Source organism: Dermochelys coriacea, chromosome 8, assembly GCF_009764565.3.
Source record: "Dermochelys coriacea isolate rDerCor1 chromosome 8, rDerCor1.pri.v4, whole genome shotgun sequence".
NCBI classification, from domain to species: domain Eukaryota; kingdom Metazoa; phylum Chordata; order Testudines; family Dermochelyidae; genus Dermochelys; species Dermochelys coriacea.
The window spans coordinates 40,878,042-40,901,328 of NC_050075.1; the positions used below are offsets into that span (position 1 = coordinate 40,878,042).

Genomic DNA, 23,287 nt, shown 5'->3' on the forward strand with positions numbered 1-23,287 from the left:
TTCGCCCATCGACTTAGCTACTGCCTCTCAGGAAGATGAAATACCAATGTTGATGTGATAAGGTCTCCACTCGGCGTAGGTAGCGTCTTCAGTAAGGTCTGGTCTACACTACAGACCTATATCGGTATAACTATGCTGCTCAGGGGTGTGAAAAATCCAGCCCCGAGTGATGTAATTATACTGAGCTAATCTCCTTTGTACACAGCGCAACACCTCTGTGTCTTGGGGAGATGGCTTAACTATTCCAACTTAGAGTATCTTCACTAACAGTGTTTTAAGTGTAGACATTCTCTAAATGCTAGAGCGAAGCATAGACAAGCCCTTAGAGAAGCTGCACTTGCACGGAGAGCCTTTTGGGGCTTTTAAAAATGTGATATGAGCAGCCATTGCCTTAGCCATGGTCCTGCCCCTCCCATTCATCCTCTTAAAGTGCACAGGACCCTTTAGAGCAACTCCCACAACTTTCTGCCATGTGGAGCCAAAGGACCCAATTCCCCCCTTTAGGCACTTTCCTGCTGATTTCTCCCAGATTCTGGTCTCTATCTTGATCAAGTAATGTGGGAGAAAAGAGTTTTTTAAAAATTATTTTATTTAAGAATAAGAAATGTTCATAAACTGTAAAAAAGAAAAGGAATACTTGTGGTACCTTGGAGACTAACAAATTTATTTGAGCATAAGCTTTCGTGAGATACAGCTCACTTCATCGGATGCTCACGAAAGCTTATGCTCAAATAAATTTGTTAGTCTCTAAGGTGCCACAAGTATTCCTTTTCTTTTTTGTGAATACAGACTAGCACGGCTGCTACTCTGAAACCTGTTTTCATAATCTGTGGCGAACAAAACAAAAACATGCCAACTGCACCTATTGTAATACTCCTCCTGTTACACACAGCCCTCCTGCTGGAGGGAGGTTTTTAAACACTTAGATTTAAAGCAAAATAATCCCATTCCACAGATTGTCAAGGGCCTGATCCTACTCAGCTGAAGTTAGTGGCAAATATTCCATTGACTTAAATGAGAGATGGATGGGTCCCCAGGATAGCAATGAGCTAATATAATGAAAAAATGATTAATGTACTGATCCATTTTGATTTAAACACATTTTATATTGGATTAAAAAAAACAGTTCAAACAAGTTCACTTGTCTATCGATCTTCCACATTTAACAATAACCTATTGAATTTTGAACAAAACCAGATATTCCAAACAGTTCAAGATTTAACTCTGTACTCAAATCCATTCATGCTATGCAGTGAAGTCATTTCAAAACTCAAGTGAAAGCACTATATTATGTGCTGATTGCTTCAGAGAACAAGAGCGAGAGGGGCATTCTGCACTTTGCATTTCATGTCCTGAGGAAGTCTGCAGTTGCTGCTTCCTGCCTTGCATCGTGACCCAGAGCACCTTCCCTTCCCTGGTGAGTGGGACATCACTGGTAGAATACTGCTGGCCTAGAAAGCACCAGTTTCCCATGGACCTTGTGCTGGACTTGTCCCAACCTTGAAAAAGGGATAAAAATGTGTTCGGAACTACCAGGCTGCATGAAGCCCAGAGTTACTGGGTTTGCTCAACCTGGGCTTTAGTTTTTCACAATATGCAATGTTCCCTAACGTACAACATATTATAGAACACTATTCCCATGTCCCATCCTTCAGCAGGACAGAAGTCAGGCTTCAACGTAATTTACAAGGACCATGCTGGGCATTGGGTAGTGCTGACAATCTAAAGAAGAGCTTATTTCCCAAAGTATATATACCATCGAATATACAAATATAGCCAACCCCCCTTGCCTGGGTTACTAGGGGAAGTCAGCTCAGATTTCTCCCTTAGGCTTTTGTCAAGTGTCCAGCCCCACACACCACTGCTCTGAGTTCACAAAGCACTAGCAATGCCTGTATTAAGCATTAGTGCTAGGAATTTATCTTCAAAATTTATCATGTAAATTGGAAACAGAATTGAGTTTTGTTTCAATAGAAACCCCCTGCTCCAGAAAATACAGCACTATTTAAATTATTTTTTGTTTGACCTACATAGAAAGAAGTTTGCCCTTCATAAACAGAGCAAAATTAAAAGAATCTATGAACTTTATAAAAAGATCTTTACCTTTTAGAAAATAAACTAGTCACATTTTAACAGCTGACATCAGAAATTAGCGTTAATAGATCGGAGGCATACTCACCCCTTTCTCTGAAAAAAGCCAAATGACCACGACGTAATTCTCTTTCAGCATGGTCAATCTCTCCTGCACCTTCAGCTAGTTCTGCCTCAAGGATTTCTTCCTTTCGCGGCCCATGACCAAATTCTGTCAAGAACTTCAAATACCTATTTGGAATTGTTGTTATCAGCTGACCCCACAGTAATGTTCCTATCCCTAGGAAGAGTGACCATAGCCACTGTTCTACTATAAGCTCAATAAAACTAAAGCAGTTCCCACCAACCTCTAGTATAACTGTACAAGTAATGCATCCGATGAACTGAGCTGTAGGTCACGAAAGCTTATGCTCTAATAAATTTGTTAGTCTCTAAAGTGCCACAAGTACTCCTTTTCTTTGTACAAGTAATGTACAACCAGTTATAACACAAAAGATGGCATTACTAAATACTCACTCAAAGACATTCCTTTCACTATGAACCTTTGATTCATTGATTTTCATTACAAATCGACACCAACACAAAAGTATTGATGCTTGGAGGGTGGGAAATGCAGAGGCGCATTTCTTCCACTGTCAGTATCAAAAAGCTTTTCACCAGTGAAAACAAGTGTAACGATGACCACGAGCTGACAGAATGCCTGACCCAAAATGTTTTTCATCATTGTGTGGGAGAAGAGGGGTTTATTCCTTCCCTAATGCTTCTGTAGCAAGAGAGACTGTTGGTTTTTCGGTAGCTAAAGCAAGAGTAGCAAATGTGTCCATAATGAGGCTCAGACACTGCATCTGCACAATTTTCAGTGGTGAATCTTTTGTAATACATGCTCCCACAAATGCAATAATTACTGCTACTTCATTGACGGTAAGCTGGAACTGCAACAATTTGGAGATACTGTCATATACATTTCTGCCCCACATAACTGCTTTAACGATGTTTGTGAAGTTGTCATCTGTGAGAATAATAGCCGATGCTTCTTTAGCTACATCTGTTCCAGTAATGCCCATAGCAAAACCAACATCTGCTTCCTTCAATGCTAGTGCATCATTAGTACCATCGCCAGTTACTGCTACAACTTGTCTCTGTTCTGAAATGGTGCTATAAATTATACCTTTTACCAATGTTTGTTTGTCAGTGGGGGAGGATCTTGCAAGCTCCTGAAGTTTTGGCCAAATCTTGTCTAGGCGGTCTTGCTTAATCTCTCCTTTTTCATTAAGTATTATTCTGTTCAAGACTTTCCCCTCTAAGCAAAGGAAGGTCTCCCCAGGATGCAAAATACCACGTTTCAAAGCAACTGTACGTGCAGTGTTAATGTAAGTGGGAGACCCTGTAGTATGGCCAACACCAAGACTGTAACTCCAATACTGAAGAACTTCACAAAATATTTCATATAAACTGTGGTGCACTGAGCAGTCCAAATATGCTCCTGAATCAATAATATTTTAAAAAATAAACTTTAAGGACAACCACTGTGCTTGTAGACATTGCCAACCCTGCTGTGCCAATCTGAACTTCTAATCTGGTAAATTTGGACAAGCATGGGCAAATAAGGAGTAGATTTATGTAAGACTTCACTATATAGGAGTATAGGATATAGGAGTGTAATTGTCATTTAATAATTTTAAGAAAAATGTTTAAGAAAAGGGACCAGGAGGTGTGGGAGTGAGTTGCCTTGCTAAATGGTTAGTGGGACAAAGCCTGTGCCCATGGGAAGGGAAGGTTCGGTGAGGAAACGAGGATCAGGCTCAGACAAGCAGATAGGCAACAGATAAAGAGACTGGAAAACAGGTTGGGAGTCCTGAGGGTCATAGTGGCAGGAGTAGGAAAGGAGTAAGTACAGGCATGAGGAATTCAGATTTCTGGTAGACTATTGGAATGGTGATAGCTGAATTGATGAGGGTGTCATTTTGGGAGATAAACAAGTGATTTAAGGAAAGAGAGTGAGAAGTTAACTCTGGAGGGGCTGGGAGGGTATTAAGAAGTTAAACTTTGTGAAAATGTTAAAAAGGTAAAAGTGTTACAGGGAAATAATTCTTGGTTTCTTAGCAGCCAGTAATTCTGAAGGAAAAATGGGCCTTTTTCCAAAGAAATGTTTGTAAATAATCCAGGCAAAGAGACAATCTCATTTAAATAATTTGACTACGGACAATTTAGTCAAATTTGCTAACAGAACATAATGGGTTTCTATTGGAACTTAACTGTCCCCAAATGTATATAAATAATCTGTGTAAAAATTAAAGCAGTGTATAGGATGTTTAGAAAAAAAAAGTATGTTGGTTTAGGTCCTCAACACTTCACATATTTGCACAATATACTTATACACAATATTTTCTACCACACATACAGATGTGTGTGCGTGTTGAGGCCCTACATCAACACTCCTGGTTTGTAAAACTCTGTTTTGTAGGTTTTTTTGTTTTCTTTTTAAATAATACTACTAAAATGCATTTGAATCTTTCATGCAGAGTTGCAAAACTGACAGACACTTTTTGCCAGACATAGATAGCTAGTTTTGATTGGCTTTGATATTTAACATTTAACCCTGAGGTTTACCTCAGTGCTTTATAAAGTTCAATAGCTTTTTAAAAACAAAGCCATGGTTGCTGCAGGGCAGTCAAAACCAGAAGAGTTTTGGGAAGAGATTCTAGATTTGTTTTTTGGTAACAAAACAGCAGATAAGAGCTGTAGTAAAAGAACACAATTTTTTTTAAAACCCTCTGGACCATCAGCGGGGTTGAGGTGCACAATGAATTAATGTTAGAAACACTAAACCTTAAGGTCTGTCACTTTGATAAGGGTACATAAAAACTCAGTGAGCACAAAAGAAACAGTTACACCTTAGGTAAAAATTGATATGGCTAGTATAATGTTATTAAAGTTAAACTCTGAAAGGAATGTGCATTTTTCCCAGGACGAGTGCGGTATATATTGTAAAACAAATGCAAACAAAACATGCTATTTAATTAAAATCATATTAGGACCCCAAAAGGAGCCACAATAGGTTGGATTTTGTTTTTCAGATCGCTGTGTGTTTTGGAAACAGGAGTTAAAAGTAAAAAGAACTCTGGTGACAGTTGATGGTGGCTGATATGGGGCAACGACTCACCACTGCGGCACATCCTGCTGGTTGTCCAGGGAAATAGGTCTTTTCAGCCAGGAGTGCCCTCTGCCAGTCAGTCTCGTCTGCCACTGTCCCCGTCCCCTTCTAGGTTAAGGTTCTGCCCCCTGGCAATACCCCCTCACTCTGGGCCTCCCCTCTCCAGGGGAACTGCCAACCCCCATCCCTCCCTTGCCTCAGTGGTAACTGTACATCTAGCGCCCCCCCCCCCCGCTCCCTGGGGCAGAATGCAGTCTGTATCACTCACCGTCGACAAGGAGTGGGGGGGGGTTAGACCCGCTACCTCTGTCTAGAACTGGGCAGCTCCTCTGCAGCCTTAGTACCCTTTGGTGGGCCTTTACCTCAGCCTGGGGCTCTGCTAGGATCCCTGTGCCCTTCCCCAGCACTGCTCTGCACTAGGTATCCTCCTCAGCTTCCCAGGGAGCCAGGTCCTCCACCCTGCATGTAGCTAGAGAGAGTCTCCCTCCTTCTGGCCCACTGCTCTCTTATAAGGGTCAGCTGGACCCTAATTACACAGGCTACAGCTGTGACTGTTTTCCCAAAACAGCCCTCTCCCAGGATTGTTTTAAGCCGTTCGAGGCATGGGGGGGACAATGTGCCATAGTGGCCTTTTTAAGACAAAAAGAAAAGGAGTACTTCTGGCACCTTAGAGACTAACAAATTTATTTGACCATCAGCTTTCGTGAGCTACTGCTCACTTCATCGGATGCATTACTAACAAATTTATTTGAGCATAAGCTTTCGTGACCAAATCTCACTTCATCGGATGCTGTAGCTCACGAAAGCTTATGCTCAAATAAATGTGTTAGTCTCTAAGGTGCCAGAAGTACTCCTTTTCTTTTTGCGAATACAGACTAACACGGCTGCTACTCTGAAACCTTTTTTAGATAGAGTTTCTGAGCTGCTGATGGCTTTGGATCCAAAAGGAAGCGAGAAAGCATCTGTATTGATGCAAAGTACCCAAATGATAGAGAAAGGAGAAAATTGCTTATAAATGACATCACAAAGGAGCTGCAAATAAAGGACATTTCTGGTCGGCAAACAAACTACCTGAAACTAAAATGTTCAAATTATGATCCTCCAGAGGAAAGGGGAAAAAGACTCAAACCTCAGAATAAGAGAGGGACAGGTTAACGCTAAGTAGAAAAATGCAGTATGCAGTGATGAAATCTGAAAACAGGTAAAAAACAGGACTGGTGATATGCATGACACTCCTACCTTTTAATTCATCAAAACCTCAATGATATAATTCATGGTATAACAGAATTCCTTTAATAAAATTTGACGTTAATGTTATTGTTAATATTAAACACTGGGATATATTTAATGTTAATAAGTGCCCGTGTAACAATGTATAGTGTGTATGATTTTTTTAAAAAAAACCTCTAAGTTCAAATGGTAATGATGCGTCTCAGCTATTAGCTGTAAATAAAATTCAAGTTTAGCAGAACAGGAAAAAACATTACAAATCTGGTCTGCTGTAGAAAAAAGGGAAAATGAGGTACACCACCTGCACCTTACATCACGTCATGAATTTAATAATTCTATACTAGGGATTAGGTCAGCATTTCTACATCTCTCAGGAATATGGATTTACAGCCCCTAGAGACGTAGCTATGCTGATGTAAGGGGTTTGTGTGTGTTATGCTTATAAGAAGGACATGGGATCTTTTTCAGGGGAAATGGCAATATGCCACGTTTTAGAAAATACAACAATTAGCATATGCTTTCAATCATAGCACAGACTGTCCCACCAGTCAATGTTATAGTTACCAGTCCAGAGTCTGGATCAATCTAGTGTCCAGCTAGGTTGATCACGGCTGGGTAGAAGCCGGGTTTTGTCTGCAGGACGAACCCAAAGTTTCATGAAAAGGCACCCTTTTTATATAGTTATTTTTCTTCATTGGGACAAATGAGTTTTGCACCATCATGCTGCAATCAATTGCTGTTTGACGAGTGCTTGTTTTCTTAAATTATTTTTCTCATACTTTATCTTATTTCATCAAGTCTCTCTGGGAGTTATCCCATGCTGGTTTTGAACACAGATCTCTTGTCCCCATTTATAAATGCCTGTCTCATGTTTAGAGTTGTCAGTCTGCCCTCCTCTGACATTTCAATAGGGATCTGTTGCAGCCTTCTGGCGCCCTTGCATCTGTCTCTGGTTCCTCCCTACAACATCTGGTTCAGTGATAGTGTTTACAGTTATCTCTTAACACCCATTCCTCATTCACACACAAAACAGAATTAATTTAAATTTTGAATAGGAACATCAAATTGCATGCAGAAGAAAAACAATCATGGCATTCTTTTACTTATTTTAAAATACTAAGCCTACAACAAAGCATTGACCGTCAAAGGTCTGTTACTGCCTTACAATCAGTCGAGACACAAAGAAATTCTGGCTGATGCATCTCGACTCATAGCATATTAGGCCATTTCTTTCTGCTATTCAAAAAAGGATGGCTGGTAGCATATGGTGAAATCATACATCGATACGTTTAATACATGCTACATTATTATCTTATTATTCTTTAGCCTTTATTCTAATTTATACAAAATAGAGACATAAACTCCTACTATTACATATCCCCTTTTTGACCTGCTTCAAGGACAATTCTTCAATGGGTCATATTTTATGCAATTGTTTAATAGCAATATACTGAGATACAATTTGAGCTTGTGGTTGTAATTTAACAAACATTCTTTTTGTCCAACAGCACATACAACACATTCCTAGCAAGTAAACATAGGACAATATTAACGGAACTAGTAATGGGTGAAACAATATGCCCTTAGAGGTCAGAGACCAGTGTGTAAAAACACTTTACCAATGATAGTCCATCAGTTCTCTTTCAGACTTAGCAATTTTTAGCATGTCTCCATTTGTATATAATATTTGAATGACGTGTCATAACCATAGGGGTAGCCTAAATTCCTCCTTACCTGTAAGGGGTTAAGAATCTCAGGTAACCTCGTTGGCACCTGACCAAAGGAACCAATGGGGACAAGAAATACTTTTAAATCTGGTCGGGGGAAGGTTTGATATTGGGTTCTTTGTGTCTGTGGCCATTCGCTCTTGGGACTAAGAGGGACCAGACATCATTCCATGTTCTCCAAATCTTTCTGAACAAATCTCTCATATTTCAAACGTGTAAGTAACAGCCAGGCAAGGCATATTACTTTATCTTTGTTTTCTCAACTTGTGAATATTCCCTTTGCTAGAGGGAGGTTTAATCCCTGTTTTGTTGTAACTTTGAAACTAAGGCTAGAGGGGCTTCCTCTGTGCTCTTTGAATTTTCTGCTACTCTGTAAGGTTAACTACCAGCCTATGTTTACAGAAGTGATTCTTTTACCTTTTCCTCTTTAAATAAAATCCTTCTTTTAAGAACCTGATTTTTCCATCATTCTAAGACCTCAGGGTTTGGGTCTGTAGTCCCTTTGTAACCAATTGGTGAGGATATATGGTCAACCCTTCCCTAGGAAAGGAGATGTAGGCTTGGGGGATTATTTTGGGGGAACAGGACTCCAAGTGTTCCTTTCCCTAATTGTTTGTTAAATCACTCGGTTGTGGCAGCAAACCCAAGACAAGAAAGGAATCTGTGCCTTCGGGAAGTTTTACCCTAAACTGGAAAAAACTCTCCACAACTCTAGTGTCAGCTGGTGTCCTTATAGATAATTGGTGCAACCAAGATTATGATTTGCTGTTTATGATTTTCTATCTCTATGCATGTATCATTATGTATTTAAAGCTATAAGTGTTGGCTCTGTCTTGTCTGTACTTCTTATATGTGCCATGCTTCTTCCGCAATATGGCATCAATACTGTCTAGCCTGCTTGATGACTCATTAAGGACCATAAAGTATACAGTTGACCCAGTCTGCGAAGACAGTTGCATCTTGTGACTCAGGAAGGCCTACAGGCTCTCGCATATGGACAGAACTCTAAGGTTTTTTTCCCTTGCCATGTGTGGCTTGTGGAACAAAGAAAGCATAAGGCATATTAGAACAAGACTATAAAAGGCAACATCATCAGCTCCCTTTTGTCTTCAATCTTTCTTCTTACTTCTGGCGTATAAAGGAAGAGTTAAAATACAGTTAGCAGCTGAAACATGTAACGAAGAAGAAACACCTGAAGCCCAAGGACACTGACAAACTGTAAATAATAGATAAATGTATATGGTCAAATGTGCTCCCGGTAACTGAGGTCTTATACTAGAACAAAGCCTCCCTTTACAGCCCTCCGGGTATCTGTAAATACGCACCGGCATCCCACCTCTTCGCCTAAAGGGTAGTTATAGATAATCGATGTAATCAAAATAGTTTTGATGTTTGTGTTGTGTTCCATTCACTGTCACGTTAAGTGCCTTCTCTGTTTCTGAAACAATGTTCGTCTCTGTAAGAACAAGAAAAATGCAAATGTAGTGATAAGAAAAAAGTATATAATTGGTGATTTTGACTCCTATTCAGTCTTCCCGGAACCATGAATAAAGCACCGTCACTATATTCTGTGCCTGCCTTATTTTGGGGAAAGAAGTCCCTTGTTTCATAGTTGGAATCTAGCTAGAAAATGAAGCTCTGAAACTGATGAAAGCTGTGGATGTACTCCAGAGACTTGATTTGAACCTGCAATTTATTCCAGCACTGCTATAAACCTGAACCAAGAACTTTGCCATTACTGTACATAATTTATTTCATTTAACCAATTTTTAAGTCTCATCTATATTTTTCTTTTATGAATAACCCTTTAGATTTTAGATTCTAAAGGTTGGGTAACAGTGTGATTTGTAGGTAAGAGCTGATTTGTATGTTGACCTGGCTCTGAGGGTTCGTCCTTTATAATTGGGAGAACCTTTTATTATTTTTAATGGTTTTCATGACTATTTCGAAGCCATTCGTCCCCAGAACGAGTGGCACTGGTTGTGATAATGGGAACCTGGAGTGTCTAAGGGAATTGCGTGTATGACTTCTTGTTAGACCGAAGTTGAGAAGTTGAGACCGAAATCCTCTCTGTTTTGCTTTTTAGACTCTAATTGCCCTAAGCAATTTTTCATGAATTGATATCTCAGTTGTGTTCCGCCAGTTGTGCTAGTATCCAGTGAATAAGATCAATTAAGCTTTGGATCAGAACCCCACGATATCCAAATCTGAATTTTGGGATTGAGCGTTTTGTTGGTTAAAGAGGAGTGAAATGAGTGAGCAAAGAGCCTTTTTAAGCCCTGGAAGATCTGTGTTCAGAAAAGGGGATGAGCTTTAAAAAGAAAGCTACAAATCAAGAAGAGAAAAACTGTGAATAACCACTGATCAAAACTATGGTACTACATAAACTGGAGAAACAAGTGCACTGCAAAAGGCAGCAAATAAACTGCAACTTAAGCGTGAACGGACTCAAGTAGGTTTTTGATTGCTAGAAAAGCAATGAGATGAAGAAGGAGGCTGATGTGTGAGAGAGTGGGGGGGGAAGGACTCGTGGGGTGGCGTGTATTGAACTGATGGCTGCTGAGGATAGTCCCCAGATGCAACAGGCATCAGCTACGCATGTTGGAAGAGCAGAGATACACCAGTGTATATCATTGTAAATCGGACACATCATTTCTCAATTCGTCTCATGGTGGTAGGTGTTCTACTTCCCCACCACCGTGAGAAGAACTGGGAAAGGATTTGTCCCTTTTACAATGATCAGCGAATACCTCTGCTGATGATCAGACTGACTGGAAAATCCAGGGACGTATTTAATGAATTGGAGGAACGAGAAGATACGGTTTATGAGGGATTCTTTTTTAAGGCAGTTCAAGATTATTCCTGACTCTTACAGCATTAAGTTTAGAAAATTTAGAAAGTCTAATGATTGTACATTTGTGGAAGGTGCCCTTTTCATTTTCCTGGTTATGCCATTTATTTGGAGGTGATAGGTATTATCAGGAGAGGATTGCATTCCTAATTGCCCATAGTACTTTATTTCAGTGTGAGCGGTGAGGATGTGAACGTTCGTGACCTAGCTTATGGCTGCCTCTGCTGCTTAGCCAAAGGCCTTAGCCTGAGAACACAGACGCCCAACTGTGAAAGTAAGAGAACGCCCTTACACCGGCAGAGAGTGATTTTGATTCTTTCTTTTATAGTTCTGCAACTAGCTAAATTATAAGAATACACCTAAATTCTTAAAGTATAGGACTTTGCAGAAAGGCCTGAATATCTATAGCCTAAAAAAACTCAAATCCTACAGAAAATGCCAGCTCCATTATTCTGAGAACCCAAGCCACAACAGCACCACCTTGAATTCAGGTGAAAGCATGGTAGTAGCTGACAACTCCATAATCTCCTGGGTTACGGAAGGAAGTGGTGAGCTCACCATTTATGTTAGGACTGAAGAATGGCAAGGAACTGACAGAATTATTAAGGAGGCAAATGTCACTGTTGTTGAATGCATGTGGTTCTGAGATATTGACTCTTATGTGACTATAATTAAGGTAAGGCAGGGGACATGTTGTCAGGAGAGTATGTGACAGTAGTGGCATTAGCTGAGTATTCTATGAACCTGCCGATGGCTAAAATCAAGCTTGGGTTCAAAGGGGATATGAACACTGATGGCAGGGATTTATTTCTGACTGATGTTTTGGTTGGAAATAACATACTTGAGATGCCTAGGCAAGTTAATGTGGTAAACAGGACACAAAGAGATTTTTGAGTCGGAGGTAGATACCCTGAGGAAGTGAGGAGGACTGCAAACAGACGGAGAGTATCCCAGGCTGGGTCAGGCGAGGACTTGGCTGAGATATCAGAGATGGCTTTGAATTTGAATGTAAAACAAGGAATTCCGGGAGAGCAAAGACTGATGCGCTTATTCAGCTTCCAGCTAATGAAGAGGTAGAGGGAGTTTTTTCGTGCATGATGGGCTGTTGTATAAGGAGCCTCCTAGGGTAGGAACCATTCCAAAGCAGCAGTTGGCAAACAGCTTGTGGTACCTCAGAATTATTGTAATGATGTATTGAAGTTGGTTCATGATGGTCCATTTGCAGGACATATGGCTATAGGCTTAATGTATGAAAGAGACTAGAACAAAATTTCTACAGCCCTCACCTCTTTATGTCAGTGAGAGACTATTGCAGGAGCTGTGAACTGTATCAGAAGCAAAAAGGATTAAGGGGGAACCCAGCAGTATTTTCCCCAGGAATTGAAATTGGGGAAGTGTTCATATCCGTTTTCTTCCGCATTAGTCTCAACATCGCCTCATCGCGGTCACTTAATGCTTCCTTGGCTTATGCCTCTTAATTCCTCCATGAATTAAGATGTGCTCTTTCACTACAGGAGGACTATATGAGCTCAGAAAACATGTAATCGGGAGTGCGGTTTTCCCCCTTCTAAAGTGCGATGACCTCAGGGACGAAGATGAAGGGGGAGCATAGAAACATTTGCACCTGCGGGGGGATAAAAAAGGGAGAGTAAAATTTAAGACGATACATTTCTGAGAACAAAAGAGAGACTCTTTCACAGTGAATCAAGCAGATAGCACATGTGTTTTAGGTACAAGATCGCATTTTGCCTTTTATATTGAGCGCCTGCTGGTATGGTGACACATCACACACAGCTGGGCAACAGAATTCAGTCTCTAGGCAGCCATGGTAAGCCAAAGGGTACACGGGGTTGGCTTCTTCTGCCTTCATAACATGTGGGAATTGTTTCAAACTGCAGCGCCCTCCTTTCCCATAGCAAGCAATGCTGGTTGGGTTTGCCATTTAAAAGGAGGGGGCTGTGGTTTTTGGATGGATGTGCAGCACACCCCTTGTCCCATCCTATTCTCTTGGATGATCCCTTTTAGCCAAGTGCAAACAGGCCAGCATGAATGGGGTCCTTTTACTGTTCCCTTACAAAAATTCCCCTATTTCAACCAGGTGACCATGAATTATATCACTCTCCTGAGACTAACACAGAAAAATAAAGACCGAATGTTGTTTGAATGCGACCAAAACCCAGGACCATTCGCTGCCATGCTTTGTGCTGCAACGATTCCAGACTACTTGCTACTGGCTTGGTGTGGTAAAGTGTCCTATCAAGGAGGACGAAATAAGGCAGCCCTCCCCAGAAACTTTCTGCAAAGACTTTCAGAGTACCTCCAGGAGAGCTTCATGGAGATGTCCCTGGAGGATTCCGACTCCATCTCCAGACACATTAACAGACTTTTCCAGTAGCTGTACTGGCCGTGAATGCATCCCAATTCTTCAGGGCAAATCAAACATTAAACACAATTGCTTTTAAACCCTGTACTGTAGTTACAAATGTGCCAGTGCCTTCTCCAGCTTCAAGGTCCGGGAACCTGCCTTGGGAGGGTATTGGCTCCAGGGTGATTAAAAGGTCTGGCTGCTGGGGAGAACAGATTCTCCACTTGCCTGCTGTGCATTCTCCTCTCCCTCCTCCTCCTCCTCTTCCTCCTCCTCTTCTTCCTCATCCACAAAATCCTCTTCCCTGTTGCGTGAGACCCCCGACCCTTGCAGGTGTCCATGGACAGTGGTGGGATAGCGGTAGGATCCTCCCAGAAGGCCATACAGTTGATCATAGAAGCGGCACGTATGGGACTCTGACCTGGAGTGACCATTTGCCTCCTTTGTCTTTTGGTAGGCTTGCCTGAGCTCCTTAACTTTCAGATGGCTCTGCTGTTTGTCCCTGTTGTAGCTTCCCTTCACCATGCCCTGTCCAATTTTGGCATGTCTTCTTTTTGATTGGAGTTCGGCCTGCACAGATTCTTCTCCCCATACAGCAATCAGATCCAGTGTCTCCCATTCACTCCATGCTAGAGCTCGCTTGCAATACTGGGGGGACTGAATAGGCACCTGTGCTGCTGAGCTCGCCATGCTGATCAAACAGGAAATGAAATTCAAAATTTCCTGGGGCTTTTCCTGTGTACCTGGCTAGTGCACTGGAGTTCAAAGTGCTGTTTCGTGCAGTTACATTTGACCACCCTGGCATAGCTCCTGGAGGCCAATACTGTCAAATTAACCTTGCATTACCCTAAATTTGACCCAGCAAGGTTGATTTTAGCTCTACACCCTTCACCGGAGAGAAGTACAGAAGTCAATTTTAAGGTTGATGGAACGGGATTAGTTGTGTAGATGCCTTTATTTTAAAATTGATCTAACACAGCTAAATTAAACCTAACCCCATAGTGTAGAGCAGGGCTTAGTGAATTCCTTTCCGCTGAGGGTTACACCTCAATGAGGACAGGCTCAGCACAGTTCTGCTCCCCGTTATCATACAGTAAAGACAACAACATTTCACTACCTCTGCATTAAGTACTAAAGTGTACCCAACACTAGCCAAAGTTGATCACTTCAAGGAACACAGCTTCTGTCTGCTAGATACCTATGCAGAGTAGGTGTCTTCATGGAAATAGAATTTGCTCCTGAAGTCCTCCCAGGTAGCTGTCAGCAGAGAGCTCATTCAGACCCTGCTTACAATAAATAAGTAAAAAAGTTCACCTAGAAACAGAAGGTGCAGACTGCAGTTGCATTTTGCTTCAGGTGCAGCATGAAACAGCTCGTAAGAGAGGGGAAGTAGGCAAATAAAGATAGAACAAAGGAGAATGGTTCTGCAGTTACTGCCAAAGCTGTTCAAAAAAGCAGGGGAAGGGGGAGGAGCGAGAGAGAGCTTTAGCCTGTAATGAGGGTCTATAACCAGCAGAGGGAGACTGACTAAAGGAAAGGAGTGATTCTGCAGTCTGCAGCAGGCAGAGGGGATTAACTGTAGACAGTGAACAGTAAATAGAAAATATTTTTTCCTGAGTCCAGTGTTTTCAACTAGAATATATATATATGGGGGGGGTTTCGAATTTAGAGGGGGGGAGGCTCAGGGCAGATGGGGGTGAGAATGTGAGGGTGAAGGTGGGTTGTGTGGCACCATAGTAAAAACTAAAAATATTTCATGACCATTTCATTAGATTTTAAAATCATTACACAAATTAAACTTCTCTACTCAAGTCTTTTTTGAAAATCTACATAGACATCCTTCGTGATGCAATGCATTCATCTTTAGCAGCTTCTCGTGTGTCCGGTACTTCCAGTCCTTCAATTGATATGCTCATTAGTTCATTCACATGATCAGGCAGAATGCAACTTCTTTCTAAACACAAAGTTCTGTTCAATGATAAAATGAACGCGCAACTGTAGCTGTTGTGGCTGGGAGTAGCAAGAGATCAATTTCTACTTCTTTCAGCCCAGGAAACATAGCATAAAGATTGGGTCGAGCCACTAGTGATGGTTAAAAGAGCTTGATGTCAAATTTTCATTCATTCGTTGTATGATATTCTACTCTGTGTTCAAATTCTCTAGTCTGTCCTGAGCACATGGCAGCTACATTGCTGATAGTGCCTCACTCCACTCAACTGTCGGTGTTCTGTAAGACAGGGATCCGTAAAAGCTACATAGAGGTTGAGTAGAATCTAGAAGTCACAGTTACAGATTTTTTAAGAATCTAGTCTGTACTTTTTCAATAGTCTTAAAAAAACCTTCTTGTCCTCTTCACTTAAAGATTCAATATAAATGCCTTCATTAGTCAACTTCTGGACGTAAGTGTTTGCTTCTTCCTGTACTTTTTCAATGGATACCTCTCTGATCCAATTGTAGCTTCTATCGCTGCACAAAGATCTACTACTGTTTGTAGTAGATTCCTGGATGCCATTGATTAATGACTCACGCGGTTTCAACAGTAGATTTACAAGAGAGAAAATGGGTATAGACTTCTCTTAACGTAGTAACAAAAGTAATCCACCAGCCTCACTACTTAGATCCATCCCATCTTGGTATATACTTTCCAAAGCCAGTAGTAATAGCTGGAGTAATTTTAAGACAACAATGAGAAAGCCAGAGGGTTTTCCTAGGTGGACTAATTTGATCTTCAATTCCAGTGTATCTTCTATATTTTTCAAGACAGTCAGTCTTTCTGGAGTCTTGCTGAAAAAAGAATATAATGAAGTCATTAAATGTATAGCTCTTTAAATGTCTTTTGAAGAGTTTGCAGCTTGCACTAGCACTAATTGGAGTGGATGGCCTCTGCAGTGTGTATAGGCGAGACTAGGGTTACACTCTTCTTTGAGCATAGCTTATGCACCACCGTGTCCTCCAGAGAGGTGTTCAGCTCCATCTAATGAAGCAGCCCTCTGTTTGGGGAGCCTAATGACAAGCATTTAACTCTTCTAAGATGTGGCTTGACAGAAATGCAGCCAATCTGTCTTCAAAACTTGAACTTCTAGATATCCATCAACTGGCCTACCACTGACAACAAGACAACTTACACAATGACTTTATATTAGATGACCATTTGCATCGGTACATTCCTCAGCTATGTATGCATTTTTTTTCGAATGCGCTGAGAGAGTTCTGCACTTTTTCAACGGTTGTACCAGTCAGTTAGTTGAGTTTCTTACAGAAAGATTGTGAGAATTTGCTGGTCTTGTTCGGAACCAGCGTTCAACTTGAGGATGAACAAGTGACAATGCACTTAACATTGGCCTCCAGTTTGTAGTGTGGTAGCTCTTGCTTAAAGAGAAAGTATGATGTTAGAGCCATGTTTCTTTGCATAAACTGTGTTGTGTCTCCAACAGTCTTAACAACCTCATCAACACTCACAGGTGTTGTCCTTGATCAGTGGAGACAGAGTTCAGAGGTGCTTTCACATGAAGTCACCTCCCAGGTGGGGGCAAGAAAGCACCTTGCTCGTTCCTCCAGTTGCTTACTGTTCACTCTGGCCACTGTTGTTCATTGTGCCACCGTTCACTCCATCGCTCTGTTGCCAATGGCCCTGCGCCGTCACCTTCTGCCGCCACCTGACACTGTGACCTCTGCGAGTTGGTCTCTTGAGGTTCCACCCAGCTCTTAGTGATTTTCTCTGAGCTCTCAGTGGGAAAACCTCGCTGCTACTGCAGACTGGGCAGTCTCTTCCACAGAAACACTGTCCCTCAGCAGTTCTAAGCCCTTAGACCTATTTAACAGTAATTTCAGCTGTAGTGGTCACTTAACAGAACAAAAGACTCTCTATGGAAACTAATCAGCTCTGTCTTTAAACAATGGAGGGGGCAGGTCAAATAGTATTTGTGACTCAGGCAGACCATCAAGAAAAACGTGTCCCCACCCTCTGTCTTGATGACCTCAGTCAGGACGGGCTAAGTACAGTTCTAGTGCCCTTTACTCAGACAATAACAACATTTCATTACCCTATCCCCGCCCCCCGGCATTCTAGGGATTTATAACTCAGCCCCAGCCAAAACCTATCACTTGGGCAACACAGCTCTGTTTGCTGGATACTTAGGTAGATTAGGTGTGAATGGAAATACAATCTGGTCGTGAAGCCTTCCCCTGCAGCCCCAGCTCATCATTAGCTCTCAAGGAGAGCTCATTTAGACTTTGCTTACAAATCATAATTTGAAATTATTATCTTGGGCTACATCATCGAAATGAATGCGATGACATTGTCATAAACAGCTGTACAAGGAAGCTAGTCTATGTCCATACTTTTCAAATCTATTATACTTTTTCAGATGCACGTATTTTGTCATAAACTGTATATGCTTTTAAAATGTGCATTAGTGTTTCAATTTCTATTCAACTTTCCAGTCAATCACTAAATTGGCAACACTGCATGTAACTAGTTTACAAAACTGGGGGGAGGGGTTGGGGAAATTCAGGGAGGGTTTAAACACCTCCATAGCGGGAGTGTAGGGCAATCCCTGGGACCTAGCAATGTGCTCCTCCAGCCTTTTCCCATTATTGGAGTAGTTTTTGCCAGAATGTCTGTGGATATTGTGGGACCACTACAAAAACCTTCAAGGAATGGGAAGAAATACAGCCTTACATTGGTAGATTTCCGCTATCAGATATGCTGAGGCTGCAGCATTGTCTAATATTGATGCAGAGACAATGGCCTTTGTCTCTATTTTTCCTCCCCAAAGAAATATTGTCTGACCATGGGGTCTAATTTTATGTTGTGGTTTTCAAGCAGTTGTGGGAGTTATGTTGGGTGAAGCACCTGAAAGGTCCTCCTTACCACCCCCAGACTAATGGTTTGGTGGAAAGATTCAATGAGACCCTGAGGACTGTGTTGAAAATGTATGTGGATAGATGCCAGTATGACTGGGATGTTATGCTGCCATATATATTGCATGCGCATAGGTGTGTGCCCCAAGAGTCTATAGTGTTTGCTCCCTTTGAACTGCTCTATGGGAGACAGGTCTGGGGGCCTCGAGATTTGGTTTGTGACTCATGGGAAGGTAACTGCATCTGATGAAGTGAGCTGTAGCTCACGAAAGCTTATGCGCTAATAAATTTGTTAGTCTTTACGGTGCCACAAGTACTCCTTTTCTTTTTACGAATACAGACTAACACGGCTGCTACTCTGAAACATGGGAAGGTAATGTTGAGGAGGTATGGCTGAATATGTGGCTCAGTTCAAGGAGAGTTTGCAAGAGATGATGAAGTTGTTCAGCAGAATCTGAAAGAGAGCCAGGGTACTTAGAAAGCATGGCACAACAGAGATGTTCAGGAAAGTGTTTGAAATAGGGGACATGGTGTTAGAACCTGTCAGGAAAAACAAAATGAAAGATTTTTGGACTGGACCCATGGAGGTAGTGGAAAGGATTAATGAGGTTAACTATGATGGGAGGAAAACCCAGGGCGGGGAAGTGTGCAGACAGTGCATGATAACTAAATGAAGGTCTACCATGAAAAGGAGGTAAATGTGAACACTAGACTCTAGAGAAGGGGGTGTCATTTCTCAACTGCTGTCTCAGGAAAAGCCGATAGCTGTCCTTGAACAGTCACCTACAAGAGTAACCAACACAGCTCGGGAGAGAGCTCTGGCTACTATGGGATTCAACTAGGAGAGGAAGTCCTGGGGGTTCTGCAGTTTTGCAGTGTGGAGGAGAGCCAGACAAGTGGGATTGTGTCATGAGTCACAGGTGGCTTTGCCAGTGTGAAGGCGCTAGGTCACATCTTGTGTGTGTGTGTGTGTGTGTGTAACTAGGGACTAAAGGATGTTGGGCTGGTCAAAATAAAACTGCACACAAAAACCTCCCCGTTTGCTCCAGCTAAAGGTCTTACTTTGGCCCCTCTCCCTTTCAGGAAAATATCCATCTCTAACCTGCCTCTCAGAAACCTCCCTCTCTCCCACTGTTTCTTCCTTTTTATCCTGGTCTCATGGAAATGATCAAGTACATTTAAAATGAGGAAACAATCAAACAACACATTTGTATGTCCTTCCCCAGATATAGTATTATGTCTGAATTTTTTTTTTTTTTACATCAGGGCCAGGACTTGCAGCCAGCAGTTCTTGGAGCTGTGAAAAGAACTGAGCTTCACTGGCAGCAGCAAGGGACAAGGGTTGCGACTGAGCTGTCTGTGAAATATTTTAATCCTTTATATTGCATTTATTAATGCTGTCCATTAATCGCAGAAAACTCACGTGATTAACAAAAAAAATCACGATTTAAAAATATTAATCACAATTAATATCACTTATAACAATAGTATACCAACTGAAATTTATTAAATATTTTGGGATTCTTTTCTACATTTTCAATATTCATTTCAATTACAACACAAAATAAGTGCTCAGTGCTCACTTTCTAGTATTATTTTTATTACAAATATATACACTGTAAAAACGATAAACAAAGAAATAGTATTTTTCAATTTACCTCATACAAGTACTGGAGTACAATCTCTTTATTGTGACACTGCAACTTAAAAAAGTTGTTCCCTACTTCCATACAGGTAAAATCTCCCCAACTGCAATTTGAGACTATTACTACTAGTTCTGTCATCAGGTACCACTGAGAACAATCTAGATCCATCGTCTCTAGAACCCCCTTTCAGGTAATGAAAGGAGCTATGAAATCCTGCCTTGTTCTTCTCTTCTTCAGACTAAACAATCCCAGTTTCTTTAGCTACTCCTCCTAAATCATGTGGACTCTTTCCAATTTTTCCACATCCTTCCTGGAGTGTGGGGCCCAAAACTGGACACAGTACTCCAGAGGAGGCCTCACCAATATTGAATAGAGGGGAATGGTCACGTCCCTCGATCTGCTGGCAATGCTCCTACTTACGCAGCCCAAAATGCCGTTAGGCTTCTTGTCAACAAGGGCGCACTGTTGACTCATATCCAGCTTCTCATCCACTGTAACCCCTAGGTCCATTTTTTGCAGAACTGCTGCCTAGCCCCTCGGTCCTTAGTCTGTAGCAGTTCATGGGATTCTTAAGTGCAGGACTCTGCACTTGTCCTTGTTGAAACTCATCAGATTTCTTTTGGCCCAATCCTCTAATTTGTCTAAGTCCCTCTGTATCCTGTCACTACCCTGCAGCATATCTACCTCTCCTCCCAGTTTAGTGTCATCTGCAAACTTGCTGAGGGTGCAGTCCACGCCATCCTCCAGCTGATTAATGAAGCTATTGAACAAAACCGACCCCAGGACCGATCCTTGGGGTACTCCGCTTGGTACCGGCTGGCCACTAAAATGGGTCACTACCCGTTGAGCCCGACAATGTAGCCAGCTTTGTATCCACCTTGTAGTCCATTCATCCAGCCCATACTTCTTTAACTTGCTGGCAAGAATACTGTGGGAGACCGTATCAAAAGCTTTGCTAAAGTCAAGGAATAACACGTCGACTGCTTTCCCCTCATCCACAGACCCAGGTATCTCATAATAGAAGGCAATTAGATCATTCAGGCATGACTTGCCCTTGATGAATCCATGCAGACTGTTCCTGATCACTTTCCTCCCTCATGTGCTTCAAAATGGATTCTTTGATGACCTGCTCCATGATTTTTTTCCAGGGACTGAGCTGAGGCTGACTGGCGTGTAGTTCTCCGCATCCTCCTCCTTCCGTTTTTTAAAGATGGGCACTACATTAACCTTTTTCCAGTCATCTGGGACCTCCCCCAATTGCCATGAGTTTTCAAAGATAATGGCTAATGGCTCTGCAATCACATCAGCCAACTGCTCTAGCATCCTCGGATGCAATGCATCCAGCCCCATGGACTTGTGCTCATTCAGCTTTTCTAAATAATCCCGAACCACTTCTTTCTCCACAGAGGGCTGGTCACCTCCTCCCCATGCTATGCTGCCCAGTGAAGTAGTCTGGGAGCTGACCTTGTTCTTGAAGACAGAGGCAAAAAAAAATTAGTACAGTAGCTTTTTCCACATCTTCTGTCACTAGTTTGCCACCCCCATTCAGGAAGGGTCCCACACTTTCCCTTACCTTCTTGTTGCTAACATACCTGTAGAAACCCTTTTTGTTACTCTTAACATCTCTTGCTAGCTGCAACTCCAAGTGTGATTTGGCGTTCCTGATTTCACTCCTGCATGTCTGATCAGTATTTTTATAACCCTCCATCGTCATTTTTCCAATCTTCCACTTCTTGTAAGCCTCTTTTTTGTGTTTAAGATCAGCAAGGATTTTACTGTTAAGCCAAGCTGGTCGCCTGCCATATTTACTATTCTTTCTACACATCGGGATGGTTTGTCCTTGTAACCTCAATACGGAGTCTTTAAAATAAAGCCAGCTTGCCTGGACTCCTCTTCTCTTCATGTTTTTCTCCCAGTGGATCCTGCCCATCAGTTCCCTGAAGGAGTCAAAGTCTGCTTTTCTGAAATCCAGAGTCCGTTTTCTGCTGCTCATTCATATGCCCGTTCCATGCTTCTGCCACTATTCCAGAGGGCATGCTTCCATGCTGATGATGGTCGTTTAAAAAATAGTGCGTCAATTAAATTTGTGACTGTACTATGTGGGGGCGGGCGGGGGGATTGTATGTCTCCTGCTCTGTTTTACCCGCATTCTGCACTATATTTCATGTTATAGCAGTCTCGGATGATGATCCAACACATGTTCATTTTAAGAACAGTTTCACGGCAGATTTGACAAAACCCCAAAAGGGTACCGATATCAGATTTCTAAAAAATAGCTACAGCACTTGACCCAAGGTTTAAGAATCTCAAGTGCCGTCCAAAATCTGGGAGGGATGAGCTGTGGAGAATGCTGGAAGTCTTAAAAGAGCAACACTCTGGTGTAGAAACTACAGAATCCAAACCACCAAAAAAGAAAATGAACCTTCTTCTAGTCGTATCTGACTCAGATGATGAAAATGAACATGCATCAGTCCACACTGCTTTGGATTATTATCAAGCATCATCATCAGCATGGACGCATGTCCTCTGGAATGGTGGTTGACGCATGAAGGGACATATGAATCTTTAGCACAGCTGGCACGTAAATATCTTGCAACGCCGGCTACAACAGTGCCATGCGAACGCCTCTTCTCACTTTCAGGTGACATTGTAAACTAGAAGCGAGCAGCATTATATGCTGCAAATGTAAACAAACTTGTTTGTCTGAGTGACTGGCTGAACAAGAAGTAGGACTAAATGGATTTGTAGGCTCTACAATTTTACATTGTTTTATTTTTGAAATAGAATTTTTTGCTTTTTATAGTGCAAATATTTGTAGTAAAAATAAAGCAAGAACTATACAGTTTGTATTCTGTGTTGTAATTTAATTAATATATTTGAAAATGGAGTAAACATCCAAAAATATATAAAATAAATGGTAACTATTGTTTTTTAACAGTGCAATTAATTGCACGATTAATCACAATTAATAGCGATTAATTTTTTAATTGCGCAATTAATCATGATACATTTTTTAATCGCTTAACAGCCATCGTGTGCATTCATACCTTCCCACGAATCGCTGAGCATCACCAAGTCATCAGCAAAGGCGAGTGCAGTTACTTTTTGCGCACCAACTGAGAAGCCCTTGCCAGCTGTTTCTAGCGTTGAAATCAAAGCATCAAGTGCTAGGTTAAATAGCAATGGTGACATTGGGTCTCCTTGCTTAACACCAATTTCGATAGCAATGGGCGAGGTGAGCTCCTTCCCTACTTCCATACAGGTATGGACGTTCCTATAGGAGTCACTAATGATGTTGATCATGTGCTGGCCCAGGCCCCTTTCCCACAGCACCCACATGATGTGATCGTGGGATACTGA

General features: G+C 41.7%; 1 pseudogene; it reads right to left on the reverse strand.

The window, feature by feature from the left end:
- Positions 1 to 1,263: 1,263 nt before the first annotated feature.
- LOC119859965 lies at positions 1,264 to 23,266 on the reverse strand (annotated as a pseudogene).
- Between the last annotated feature and the right edge of the window lie 21 nt (positions 23,267 to 23,287).